Source organism: Mobula hypostoma, chromosome 26 (assembly GCF_963921235.1).
Source record: "Mobula hypostoma chromosome 26, sMobHyp1.1, whole genome shotgun sequence".
In the NCBI taxonomy this organism is placed as follows: Eukaryota; Metazoa; Chordata; class Chondrichthyes; order Myliobatiformes; family Myliobatidae; genus Mobula; species Mobula hypostoma.
This window is the reverse complement of record NC_086122.1, coordinates 3649870-3665616: the sequence shown is the minus strand read 5'-3', so window position 1 is coordinate 3665616 and position 15747 is coordinate 3649870.

Below are 15747 nucleotides of genomic sequence, written 5' to 3'. Positions count from 1 at the left end.
CCCATCCAGTCCCCCAGAGATATTCAAAACTCAGTCAGTCCAGACCCATCCAGACCGACCGAGATATTCACAACTAAGTCAGTCCAGACCCATCCAGTCTCCCAGAGCATTTGCAACTCAGTCAGTCCATTCCCATCCAGTCCCACAGAGACATTTACAACTCACTCAGTCAAGACAAATCCAGTCCCCCACAGACATTCACAACTCAGTCAGTCTAGACCCATCCAGTCCCCCAGAGACATATACAACTCAGTCAGTCCAGGCCCATCCAGTCCCCGGAGACATTTACAGCTCAGACATTCCAGACCCACGCAGTCTCACAGAGCATTTACAACTCAGTCAGTCCAGATCAAACCAGTCCCCCAGAGACATTCACAACTCAGTCAGTCCAGGCCCATCCAGTCCCATGGAGACATTTACAACTCAGTCAGTCCAGACCCATCCAGTCTACACGGAGACATTTACAACTCAATCAGTCCAGACCCATCCAGTCCCACCGAGACATTCACAACTCACTCAGTCCAGGCCCATCCGGTCCTTAGAGCGTTTACAACTCACTCAATCCAGACCCATCCAGTCCCCCAGAGACATTTACAACTCAGTCAGTCCAGACCCATCCAGTCCGACCGAGACATTTACAACTCAGTCAGTCCAGACTCATCCAGTCCCACGTAGAGACATTTACAACTCAGTCAGTCCAGACCCACATAGTCCCCCAGAGACATTTACAACTCAGTCAATCCAGACCCATACAGTCCCGAGAGACAATTACAACTCAGTCAGTCCAGACCAATCCAGTCCCCCAGCGACATTCACAACTCAGTCAGTCCAGACCCATCCAGACCGACCGAGACATTCACAACTCAGTCAGTCCAGACCCATCCAGTCCCCCAGAGACATTTACAACTCAGTCAGTCCAGACCCATCCAGTCCCACGGAGACATTTACAACTCAGTCAGTCCAGACCCATCCAGTCCGACCGAGACATTTACAACTCAGTCAGTCCAGACCCATCCAGTCCCCAGAGACATTTACAACTCAGTCAGTCCAGACTCATCCAGTCCCACGTAGAGATTTACAACTCAGTCAGTCCAGACCCATCCATTCCCCCAGAGACATTTACAACTCAGTCAGTCCAGGCCCATCCGGTCCCACAGAGCATTCACAACTCAGTCAGTCCAGACCCATCCAGTCCCCCAGAGACATTTACAACTCAGTCAGTCCAGGCCCATCCAGTCCCCAGAGACATTTACAACTCAGTCAATCCAGGCTCATCCAGTCCCACGTAGAGATTTACAAATCAGGCAGTCCAGACCCATCCAGTCCGACCGAGATATATACAACTCAGTCAGTCCAGACCCATCCAGTCCCCCAGAGACATTTACAACTCAGTCAGTGCAGACCAATCCAGTCTCAAAGAGCATTTACAACTCAGTCGGTCCAGACCCATCCAGTCCGACCGAGACATTTACAATGCAGTCAGTCCAGACCCACCCAGTCTCCCAACCATTTACAACTCAGTCAGTCCAGGCCCATCCAGTCCCATGGAGACATTTACAATGCAGTCAGTCCAGTCCCATCCAGTCTACACGGAGACATTAACAACACAGTCAGTCCAGACCTATCCAGTCCGACCGAGACATTTACAACTCAGTCAGTCCAGACCAATCCAGTCCCCCAGAGACATTTACAACTCAGTCAGTACAGACCCATCCAGTCCCACGGAGACATTTACAACTCAGTCAGTCCAGACCCATCCAGTCCCCCAGAGACATTTACAACTCAGTCAGTCCAGACCCATCCAGTCACCCAGAGACATTTACAACTCAGTCAGTCCAGACCAATCCAGTCTCACAGAGACATTTACAACTCAGTCAGTCCAGGCCCATCCAGTCACCAGAGACATTTACAACTCAGTCAGTCCAGACCCATCCAGTCCGACCGAGACATTCACAACTCAATCAGTCAAGACCCATCCAGTACGACCGAGACATTTACAATGCAGTCAGTCCAGACCCATCCAGTCCCCAGAGACATTTACAACTCAGTCAGTCCAGACCCATCCAGTCCCCAGAGACATTTACAACTCAGTCAGTCCAGCCTCATCCAGTCCCACGAAGAGATTTACAGCTCAGTCAGTCCAGACCCATCCAGTCCGACCGAGACATTTACAACTCAGTCAGTCCAGACCCATCCAGTCACCCAGAGACATTTACAACTCAGTCAGTCCAGGCCCATCCGGTCCCACAGAGCATTCACAACTCAGTCAGTCCAGACCCATCCAGTCCGACCGAGACATTTACAATGCAGTCAGTCCAGACCCACCCAGTCTCCCAGACCATTTACAACTCAGTCAGTCCAGGCCCATCCAGTCCCATGGAGACATTTACAATGCAGTCAGTCCAGTCCCATCCAGTCTACACGGAGACATTAACAACACAGTCAGTCCAGACCTATCCAGTCCGACCGAGACATTTACAACTCAGTCAGTCCAGACCCATCCAGTCCCCAGAGACAATTACAACTCAGTCAGTCCAGACCAATCCAGTCCCCCAGAGACATTCACAACTCAGTCAGTACAGACCCATCCAGTCCCACGGAGACATATACAACTCAGTCAGTCCAGACCCATCCAGACCGACCGAGATATTTACAACTCAGTCAGTCCAGACCCATCCAGTCTCCCAGAGCATTTACAACTCAGTCAGTCCATTCCCATCCAGTCCCACGGAGACATTTACAACGCAGTCAGTCCAGTGCCATCCAGTCACCAGAGACATTGACAACTCAATCAGTCCAGACCCATCCATTCCCCCAGAGACATTTACAACTCAGTCAGTCCAGGCCCATCCGGTCCCACAGAGACATTTACAATTCAGTCAATCCAGACCCATCCAGTCTCCCAGAGACATTTACAAATCAGTCAGTCCAGATCAAACCAGTCCCCCAGAGACATTCACAACTCAGTCAGTCCAGGCCCATCCAGTCCCATGGAGACATTTACAATGCAGTCAGTCCAGTCCCATCCAGTCTACACGGAGACATTAACAACACAGTCAGTCCAGACCTATCCAGTCCGACCGAGACATTTACAACTCAGTCAGTACAGACCCATCCGGTCTCACAGAGACATTTACAACTCAGTCAGTCCAGACCCATCCAGTCCAGTCGCACAGAGAAATTTACAACTCAGTCAAGTCCAGACCCATCCAGTCTGACCGAGACTTTTACAACTCTGTCAGTCCTGACCCACCCAGTCCCACAGAGCGTTCACAACTCAGTAAGACCAGACTCATCCAGATCCAGTCGCACAGAGACATTTACAACTCAGTAAGTACAGACCCATCCGGTTCCACAAAGACATTTACAACTCAGTCAGTCCAGACCCATCCAGTCTCACAGAGCATTTACAACTCAATCAGTCCAGACCCATCCAGTCCGACCGAGACATTCACAACTCAGTCAGTCCAGACCCATCCATTCCCCCAGAGACATTTACAACTCAGTCAGTCCAGGCCCATCCGGTCCCACAGAGAGATTTACAACTCAGTCAGTCCAGACCCATTCAGACCGACCGAGATATTCACAACTACGTCAGTCCAGGGCCATCCAGTCGCCAGAGACATTTACAACTCAGTCAGTCCAGACTCACCCAGTCCCACGTAGAGATTTACAACTCAGTCAGTCCAGACCATCCAGTCCCCCAGAGACATTTACAACTCAGTCAGTCCAGGCCCATCCGTCCCACAGAGCATTCGCAACTCAGTCAGTCCAGACCCATCCAGTCCCCCAGAGACATTTACAACTCAGTCAGTCCAGGCCCATCCAGTTCCCAGAGACATTTACAACTCAGTCAATCCAGGCTCATCCAGTCCCACGTAGAGATTTACAAATCAGTCAGTCCAGACCCATCCAGACCGACCGAGATATTTACAACTCAGTCAGTCCAGACCCATCCATTCCCCCAGAGACATTCACAACTAAGTCAGTCCAGACCCATCCAGTCCTACTGAGACATTTACAATGCAGTCAGTCCAGTCCCATCCAGTCCGACCGAGATATATACAACTCAGTCAGTCCAAACCCATCCAGTCCCCAAGAGGCATTTACAATTCAGTCAGTGCAGGCCAATCCAGTCTCACAGAGCATTTACGACTCATTCGGTCCAGACCCATCCAGTCCGACCGAGACATTTACAATGCAGTCAGTCCAGACCCACCCAGTCTCCCAACCATTTACAACTCAGTCAGTCCAGGCCCATCCAGTCCCATGGAGACATTTACAATGCAGTCAGTCCAGTCCCATCCAGTCTACACGGAGACATTAACAACACAGTCAGTCCAGACCTATCCAGTCCGACCGAGACATTTACAACTCAGTCAGTCCAGACCCATCCAGTCCCCAGAGACAATTACAACTCAGTCAGTCCAGACCAATCCAGTCCCCCAGAGACATTCACAACTCAGTCAGTACAGACCCATCCAGTCCCACGGAGACATATACAACTCAGTCAGTCCAGACCCATCCAGACCGACCGAGATATTTACAACTCAGTCAGTCCAGACCCATCCAGTCTCCCAGAGACATTTACAACTCAGTCAGTCCAGTCCCATCCAGTCGCACGGAGACATTTACAACGCAGTCATTCCAGAGCCATCCAGTCACCAGAGACATTTACAACTCAGTCAGTCCAGACCCATCCATTCCCCCAGAGACATTTACAACTCAGTCAGTCCAGGCCCATCCGGTCCCACAGAGACATTTACAATTCAGTCAGTCCAGACCCATCCGGTCCCGCAGAGCATTCACAACTCAGTCAGTCCAGACCCATCCAGTCCCCCAGAGACATTTACAACTCAGTCAGTCCAGGCCCATCCAGTCCCATGGAGACATTTACAATGCAGTCAGTCCAGTCCCATCCAGTCTACACGGAGACATTAACAACACAGTCAGTCCAGACCTATCCAGTCCGACCGAGACATTTACAACTCAGTCAGTCCAGACCCATCCAGTCCACACAGAGACATTAACAACTCAGTCAGTCCAGACCCATCCAGTCCAGTCGCACAAAGACATTTACAACTCAGTAAGTACAGACCCATCCAGTCCGACCGAGACTTTTACAACTCTGTCAGTCCTGACCCACCCAGTCCCACAGAGCGTTCACAACTCAGTAAGACCAGACTCATCCAGATCCAGTCGCACAGAGACATTTACAACTCAGTAAGTACAGACCCATCCGGTTCCACAAAGACATTTACAACTCAGTCAGTCCAGACCAATCCAGTCCCCCAGAGACATTTACAACTCAGTCAGTCCAGACCCATCCAGTCCGACCGAGACATTTACAACTCAGTCAGTCCAGACCCATCCATTCCCCCAGAGACATTCACAACTAAGTCAGTCCAGGCCCATCCAGTCCCACAGAGACATTTACAACTCAGTCAGTACAGACCCATCCAGTCCGACCGAGACATTCACAACTCAGTCAGTCCAGACCCATCCAGTCGCCCAGAGACATTTACAACTCAGTCAGTCCAGACCCATCCAGTCCCACGGAGACATTTACAACTCAGTCAGTCCAGACCCATCCAGTCCCCCAGAGACATTTACAACTCAGTCAGTCCAGACCCATCCAGTCCCACAGAGACATTTACAACTCAGTCAGTCCAGACCCATCCAGTCCCCCAGAGACATTTACAACTCAGTCAGTCCAGACCCATCCAGTCCCCAGAGACATTTACAACTCAGTCAATCCAGGATCATCCAGTCCCACGAAGAGATTTACAGTTCAGTCAGTCCAGACCCATCCAGACCGACCGAGATATTTACAACTCAGTCAGTCCAGACCCATCCAGTCCCCCAGAGACATTTACAACTCAGTCAGTGCAGACCAATCCAGTCTCACAGAGCATTTACAACTCAATCAGTCCAGACCCATCCAGTCCGACCGAGACATTTACAATGCAGTCAGTCCAGACCCACCCAGTCTCCCAACCATTTACAACTCAGTCAGTCCAGGCCCATCCAGTCCCATGGAGACATTTACAATGCAGTCAGTCCAGTCCCATCCAGTCTACACGGAGACATTAACAACACAGTCAGTCCAGACCCATCCAGTCCGACCGAGACATTTACAACTCAGTCAGTCCAGACCCATCCAGTCCCCCAGAGACATTTACAACTCAGTCAGTCCAGGCCCATCCAGTCCCACGGAGACATTTACAGCTCAGTCAGTCCAGACCCATCCAGTCCCACAGAGACATTTACAACTCAGTCAGTCCAGACCCACCTAGTCACCCAGAAACATTTACAACTCAGACAGTACAGACCCATCCGGTTCCACAGAGCATTTATACCTCAGTCAGTCCAGGCTTATCCAGTCCAATCGAAACATTCACAACTCAGTCAGTACAGACCCATCTGATCCGACCGAGACATTTACAACTCAGTCAGTCCAGACCCATCCAGTCCGACCGAGACATTTACAACTCAGTCAGTCCAGACCCATCCAGTCCCCCAGAGACATTTACAACTCAGTCAGTCCAGGCCCATCCAGTCCCCAGAGACATTTACAACTCAGTCAATCCAGGCTCATCCAGTCCCACGTAGAGATTTACAACTCAGTCAGTCCAGACCCATCCAGACCGACCGAGATATTTACAACTCAGTCAGTCCAGACCCATCCAGTCCCCCAGAGACATTTACAACTCAGTCAGTGCAGACCAATCCAGTCTCACAGAGCATTTACAACTCATTCAGTCCAGACCCATCCAGTCCGACCGAGACATTTACAATGCAGTCAGTCCAGACCCACCCAGTCTCCCAACCATTTACAACTCAGTCAGTCCAGGCCCATCCAGTCCCATGGAGACATTTACAATGCAGTCAGTCCAGTCCCATCCAGTCTACACGGAGACATTAACAACACAGTCAGTCCAGACCTATCCAGTCCGACCGAGACATTTACAACTCAGTCAGTCCAGACCCATCCAGTCCCACAGAGCATTCACAACTCAGTCAGTCCAGACCAATCCAGTCCCCCAGAGACATTCACAACTCAGTCAGTACAGACCCATCCAGTCCCACGGAGACATTTACAACTCAGTCAGTCCAGACCCATCCAGTCCGACCGAGACATTTACAACTCAGTCAGTCCAGACCCATCCAGTCTCCCAGAGACATTTACAACTCAGTCAGTCCATTCCCATCCAGTCGCACGGAGACATTTACAACGCAGTCATTCCAGAGCCATCCAGTCACCAGAGACATTTACAACTCAGTCAGTCCAGACCAATCCAGTCCCCCAGCGACATTCGCAAATCAGTAAGTACAGACCCATCCGGTCCCACAGAGACATTTACAACTCAGTCAATCCAGACCCATCCAGTCTCCCAGAGACATTTACAACTCAGTCAGTCCAGATCAATCCAGTCCCCCAGAGACATTTACAACTCAGTCAGTCCAGGCCCATCCAGTCCCATGGAGACATTTACAATGCAGTCAGTCCAGTCCCATCCAGTCTACACGGAGACATTAACAACACAGTCAGTCCAGACCTATCCAGTCCGACCGAGACATTTACAACTCAGTCAGTCCAGACCCATCCAGTCCCCAGAGACATTTACAACTCAGTCAGTCCAGACCAATCCAGTCCCCCAGAGACATTCATAACTCAGTCAGTCCAGACCCATCCAGTCCCACAGAGACATTTACAACTCAGTCAGTCCAGACCCATCCAGTCCGACCGAGACATTTACAACTCAGTCAGTCCAGACCCATCCAGTCTCCCAGAGCATTTACAACTCAGTCAGTCCATTCCCATCCAGTCCCACGGAGACATTTACAACGCAGTCAGTCCAGTGCCATCCAGTCACCAGAGACATTTACAACTCAGTCAATCCAGACCAATCCAGTCCCCCAGCGACATTCGCAAATCAGTAAGTACAGACCCATCCGGTCCCACAGAGACATTTACAATTCAGTCAATCCAGACCCATCCAGTCTCCCAGAGACATTTACAAATCAGTCAGTCCAGATCAAACCAGTCCCCCAGAGACATTCACAACTCAGTCAGTCCAGGCCCATCCAGTCCCATGGAGAGATTTACAATGCAGTCAGTCCAGTCCCATCCAGTCTACACGGAGACATTAACAACACAGTTAGTCCAGAACTATCCAGTCTGACCGAGACATTTACAACTCAGTCAGTCCAGACCCATCCGGTCTCACAGACCATTTACAACTCAGTCAGTCCAGACTCATCCAGATCCAGTCGCACAAAGACATTTACAACTCAGTAAGTACAGACCCATCCAGTCCGACCGAGACTTTTACAACTCTGTCAGTCCTGACCCACCCAGTCCCACAGAGCGTTCACAACTCAGTAAGACCAGACTCATCCAGATCCAGTCGCACAGAGACATTTACAACTCAGTAAGTACAGACCCATCCGGTTCCACAGAGACATTTACAACTCAGTCAGTCCAGACCAATCCGGTCCCACAGAGACATTTACAACTCAGTCAGTCCAGACCCATCCAGTCCGACCGAGACATTCACAACTCAGTCAGTCCAGACCCATCCAGTCCCCCAGAGACATTTACAACTCAGTCAGTCCAGGCCCATCCGGTCCCACAGAGAATTTACAACTCACTCAATCCAGACCCATCCAGTCCCCCAGAGACATTTACAACTCAGTCAGTCCAGGCCTATCCAGTCCCCAGAGACATTTACAACTCAGTCAATCCAGGCTCATCCAGTCCCACGTAGAGATTTACAACTCAGTTAGTCCAGACCCATCCAGTCCCCCAGAGACAATTACAACTCAGTCAGTGCAGACCAATCCAGTCTCACAGAGCATTTACAACTCAGTCAGTCCAGACCCATCCAGTCCGACCGAGACATTTACAACTCAGTCAGTCCAGACCCATCCGGTCTCACAGACCATTTACAACTCAGTCAGTCCAGGCCCATCCAGTCCCATGGAGACATTTACAATGCAGTCAGTCCAGTCCCATCCAGACTAAACGGAGACATTAACAACACAGTCAGTCCAGACCTATCCAGTCCGACCGAGACATTTACAACTCAGTCAGTCCAGACCCATCCAGTACGACCGAGACATTTACAATGCAGTCAGTCCAGACCCATCCAGTCCCCCAGAGACATTTACAACTCAGTCAGTCCAGGCCCATCCTGTCCCCGGAGATATTTACAGCTCAGTCAGTCCAGACCCATCCAGTCCCACAGAGACATTTACAACTCAGTCAGTCCAGACCCACCTAGTCACCCAGAAACATTTACAACTCAGTCAGTACAGACCCATCCGGTTCCACAGAGCATTTACACCTCAGTCAGTCCAGGCTTATCCAGTCCAATCGAAACATTCACAACTCAGTCAGTACAGACCCATCTGATCCGACCGAGATATTTACAACTCAGTCAGTCCAGACCCATCCAGTCCGACCGAGACATTTACAACTCAGTCAGTCCAGGCCCATCCAGTCCCCGAGAGACATTCACAACTCAGTCAGTACAGACCCATCCAGTCCCACGGAGACATATACAACTCAGTCAGTCCAGACCCATCCAGACCAACTGAGATATTTACAACTCAGTCAGTCCAGACCCATCCAGTCCCACAGAGACATTCACAACTCAGTCAGTCCAGACCCATCCAGTCTCCCAGAGCATTTACAACTCAGTCAGTCCATTCCCATCCAGTCGCACGGAGACATTTACAACGCAGTCATTCCAGAGCCATCCAGTCACCAGAGACATTTACAACTCAGTCAGTCCAGACTCATCCAGTCCCACGTAGAGATTTACAACTCAGTCAGTCCAGACCCATCCATTCCCCCAGAGACATTTACAACTCAGTCAGTCCAGGCCCATCCAGTCCCACAGAGACATTTACAACTCAGTCAGTCCAGACCCATCCAGTCCCCAGAGACATTTACAACTCAGTCAGTCCAGGCTCATCCAGTCCCACGTAGAGATTTACAGCTCAGTCAGTCCAGACCCATCCAGACCGACCGAGATATTTACAACTCAGTCAGTCCAGACCCATCCAGTCACCCAGAGACATTTACAACTCAGTCAGTGCAGACCAATCCAGTCTCACAGAGCATTTACAACTCAGTCGGTCCAGACCCATCCAGTCCGACCGAGACATTTACAATGCAGTCAGTCCAGACCCACCCAGTCTCCCAGACCATTTACAACTCAGTCAGTCCAGGCCCATCCAGTCCCATGGAGACATTTACAATGCAGTCAGTCCAGTCCCATCCAGTCTACACGGAGACATTAACAACACAGTCAGTCCAGACCTATCCAGTCCGACCGAGACATTTACAACTCAGTCAGTCCAGACCCATCCAGTACGACCGAGACATTTACAATGCAGTCAGTCCAGACCCATCCAGTCCCCCAGAGACATTTACAACTCAGTCAGTCCAGGCCCATCCAGTCCCCAGAGACATTTACAACTCAGTCAGTCCAGCCTCATCCAGTCCCACGAAGAGATTTACAGCTCAGTCAGTCCAGACCCATCCAGACCGACCGAGATATTTACAACTCAGTCAGTCCAGACCCATCCAGTCCCCCAGAGACATTCACAACTAAGTCAGTCCAGACCCATCCAGTCCAACTGAGACATTTACAATGCAGTCAGTCCAGACCCATCCAGTCCCCCAGAGACATTTACAACTCAGTCAGTCCAGCCTCATCCAGTCCCACGAAGAGACTTACAGCTCAGTCAGTCCAGACCCATCCATTGCCCTGGAGACATTTCCAACTCATTCAGTCCAGGCCCATCTGGTCCCACAGAGCATTCACAACCAGGTCAGTCCAGACCAATCCAGTCCCCCAGAGACATTTACAACTCAGTCAGTCCAGACCAATCAAGTCCCCCAGAGACATTTACAACTCAGTCAGTGCAGACCAATCCAGTCTCACAGTGCATTTACAACTCAATCAGTCCAGACCCATCCAGTCCGACCGAGACATTCACAACTCAGTCAGTCCAGACCCATCCATTCCCCCAGAGACATTCACAACTAAGTCAGTCCAGGCCCATCCGGTCCCACAGAGCATTCACAACTCAGTCAGTCCAGACCCATCCAGTACGACCGAGACATTTACAATGCAGTCAGTCCAGACCCATCCAGTCCGACCGAGACATTTACAACTCAGTCAGTCCAGACCCATCCATTCCCCCAGAGACATTCACAACTAAGTCAGTCCAGACCCATCCAGTCTCACAGAGACATTTGCAACTCAGTCAGTCCAGACCCATCCAGTCCAATGGAGACATTTACAATGCAGTCAGTCCAGTCCCATCCAGTCTACACGGAGACATTAACAACACAGTCAGTCCAGACCTATCCAGTCCGACCGAGACATTTACAACTCAGTCAGTCCAGACCCATCCAGTACGACCGAGACATTTACAACTCAGTCAGTACAGACCCATCCGGTCTCACAGACCATTTACAACTCAGTCAGTCCAGGCCCATCCAGTCCCATGCAGACATTTACAATGTAGTCAGTCCAGTCCCATCCAGTCTACACTGAGACATTAACAACACAGTCAGTCCAGGCCCATCCAGTCCCACAGAGACATTTACAACTCAGTCAGTCCAGACCAATCCAGTCCCCCAGAGACATTTACAACTCAGTCAGTCCAGGCCCATCCAGTCCCCAGAGACATTTACAACTCAGTCAGTCCAGGCTCATCCAGTCCCACGGAGACATTTACAACTCAGTCAGTCCAGACCCATCCAGTCCGACCGAGATATTTACAACTCAGTCAGTCCAGACCCATCCATTCCCCCAGAGACATTCACAACTAAGTCAGTCCAGACCCATCCAGTCTCACAGAGACATTTGCAACTCAGTCAGTCCAGACCCATCCAATCCAACCGAGACATTTACAATGCAGTCGGTCCAGACCCACACAGTCTCCCAGACCATTTACAACTCAGTCAGTCCAGGCCCATCCAGTCCAATGCAGACATTTACAATGTAGTCAGTCCAGACCCATCCAGTCCACACTGAGACATTAACAACACAGTCAGTCCAGACCCATCCAGTCCCCCAGAGACATTTACAACTCAGTCAGTCCAGGCCCATCCAGTCCCCAGAGACATTTACAACTCAGTCAGTCCAGACCCATCCAGTCCCACAGAGACATTTACAACTCAGTCAGTCCAGACCCATCCAGTCCGACCGAGACATTTACAATGCAGTCAGTACAGAGCCATCCAGTCCCCAGAGACATTTACAACTCAGTCAGTCCAGGCCCATCCAGTCCCCAGAGACATTTACAACTCAGTCAGTCCAGACCAATCCAGTCCCCCAGAGACATTCACAACTCAGTCAGTCCAGACCCATCCAGTCCCACGGAGACATATACAACTCAGTCAGTCCAGACCCATCCAGACCGACCGAGATATTTACAACTCAGTCAGTCCAGACCCATCCATTCCCCCAGAGACATTTAACTAAGTCAGTCCAGACATCCAGTCCCCCAGAGACATTTACAACTCAGTCAGTCCAGCCTCACCCAGTCCCACGAAGAGACTTACAACTCAGTCAGTCCAGACCCATCCAGTCACCCAGAGACATTTACAACTCAGTCAGTGCTGACCAATCCAGTCTCAGAGAGCATTTCCAACTCAATCAGTCCAACCAATCCAATCCCCCAGAGACATTTACAACTCAGTCAGTCCAGACCAATCCAGTCCCCGAGAGACATTCACAACTCAGTCAGTCCAGACCCATCCAGTCCCCGGAGACATTTACAACTCAGTCAGTCCAGACCCACGCAGTCTCACAGAGCATTTACAACTCAGTCAGTCCAGACCCATCCAGTCCCACCGAGACATTCACAACTCAGTCAGTCCAGACCCATCCAGTCCCCAGAGACATTTACAACTCAGTCAATCCAGACCCATCCAGTCCCCCAGAGACATTTACAACTCAGTCAGTCCAGACCAATCCAGTCCCCCAGAGACATTCACAATTCAGTCAGTACAGACCCATCCAGTCCCACGGAGACATATACAACTCAGTCAGTCCAGACCCATCCAGACCGACCGAGATATTTACAACTCAGTCAGTCCAGACCCATCAATTCCCCCAGAGACATTCACAACTAAGTCAGTCCAGACCCATCCAATCCAACTGAGACATTTACAATGCAGTCAGTCCAGACCCATCCAGTCCCCCAGAGACATTTACAACTCAGTCAGTCCAGACCCATCCAGTCCGACCGAGACATTTACAACTCAGTCAGTCCAGACCCATCCAGTACGACCGAGACATTTACAACTCAGTCAGTACAGACCCATCCGGTCTCACAGAGACATTTACAACTCAGTCAGTCCAGGCCCATCCAGTCCTATAGAGACATTTACAATGCAGTCAGTCCAGTCCCATCCAGTCTACACGGAGACTTTTACAACTCAGTCAATCCAGACCCATACAGTCCCGAGAGACAATTACAACTCAGTCAGTCCAGACCAATCCAGTCCCCCAGCGACATTCACAACTCAGTCAGTCCAGACCCATCCAGTCCCCCAGAGACATTTACAACTCAGTCAGTACAGGCCCATCCAGTCCCCAGAGACATTTACAACTCAGTCAGTCCAGCCTCATCGAGTCCCACGAAGAGATTCACAACTCAGTCAGTCCAGACCCTTCCAGTCCAGTCGCACAGAGACATTTACAACTCAGTCAGTCCAGACCCATCCAGTCCGACCGAGACATTTACAACTCAGTCAGTCCAGACCCATCCAGTCCCACAGAGACATTTACAACTCAGTCAGTACAGACCCATCCAGTCCCACAGAGACATTTACAACTCAGTCAGTCCAGACCCATCCAGTCCGACCGAGACATTCACAACTCAATCAGTCAAGACCCATCCAATCCGACCGAGACATTTACAATGCAGTCAGTCCAGTCCCATCCAGTCCGACACAGGAGACATTTACAACGCAGTCAGTCCAGACCCATCCAGTCCCACAGAGACATTTACAACTCAGTCAGTCAAGACAAATCCAGTCCCCCACAGACATTCACAACTCAGTCAGTCTAGACCCATCCAGTCCCCCAGAGACATATACAACTCAGTCAGTCCAGGCCCATCCAGTCCCCGGAGACATTTACAGCTCAGACAGTCCAGACCCACACAGTCGCACAGAGACATTTACAACTCAGTCAGTCCAGACCCATCCGGTCCAGTCTCACAGAGACATTTGCAACTCAGTCAGTCCAGACCCATCCAGTACGACCGAGACATTTACAATGCAGTCAGTCCAGACCCATCCAGTCCCCCAGAGACATTTACAACTCAGTCAGTCCAGGCCCATCCAGTCCCCAGAGACATTTACAACTCAGTCAGTCCAGACCCATCCAGTCCCACAGAGACATTTACAACTCAGTCAGTCCAGACACATCCAGTCCGACCGAGACATTTACAACTCAGTCAGTACAGACCCATCCGGTCTCACAGACCATTTAAAACCCAGTCAGTCCAGGCACATCCAGTCCCATGGAGACATTTACAACTCAGTCAGTCCAGACCCATCCAGTCTACATGGAGACATTAACAACACAGTCAGTCCAGACCTATCCAGTCCGACCGAGACATTTACAACTCAGTCAGTCCAGACCCATCCAGTCTCACAGAGACATTTACAACTCAGTCAGTCCAGGCCCATCCAGTCCCCCAGAGACATTTACAACTCAGTCAGTCCAGACCAATCCAGTCCCCCAGAGACATTCACAACTCAGTCAGTACAGACCCATCCAGTCCCTCAGAGACATATACAACTCAGTCAGTCCAGACCCATCCAGAACGACCGAGATATTTACAACTCAGTCAGTCCAGGCCCATCCAGTCCCACAAAGAGATTTACAGCTCAGTCAGTCCAGACCCATCCAGACCGACCGAGATATTTACAACTCAGTCAGTCCAGACCCATCCATTCCCCCAGAGACATTCACAACTAAGTCAGTCCAGACCCATCCAGTCTCACACAGACATTTGCAAATCAGTCAGTCCAGACCCATCCAATTCAACCGAGACATTTACAATGCAGTCAGTCCAGACCCATCCAGTCCCCCAGAGACATTCACAACTAAGTCAGTCCAGACCCATCCAGTCCATGGAGACATTTACAATGCAGTCAGTCCAGTCCCATCCAGTCTACACAGAGACATTTACAACACAGTCAGTCCAGACCTATCCAGTCCGACCGAGACATTTACAACTCAGTCAGTCCAGGCCCATCCAGTCCCCAGAGACATTCACAACTCAGTCAGTACAGACCCATCTAGTCCCACAGAGACATTTACAACTCAGTCAGTCCAGACCCATCCAGACCGACCGAGATATTCACAACTCAGTCAGTCCAGACCCATCCAGTCTCCCAGAGACATTTACAACTCAGTCAGTCCAGCCCATCCAGTCCCACGGAGACATTTACAACGCAGTCAGTCCAGACCATCCAGTCACCAGAGACATTTACAACTCAGTCAGTCCAGACCCATCCATTCCCCCAGAGACATTTACAACTCAGTCAGTCCAGACCCATCCAGTCTCACAGAGACATTTACAACTCAGTCAGTCCAGACCCATCCAGTCCCCCAGAGACATTCACAACTCAGTCAGTCCAGACCAATCCAGTCCCCAGAGACATTTACAACTCAGTCAGTCCAGGCCCATCCAGTCCCATGG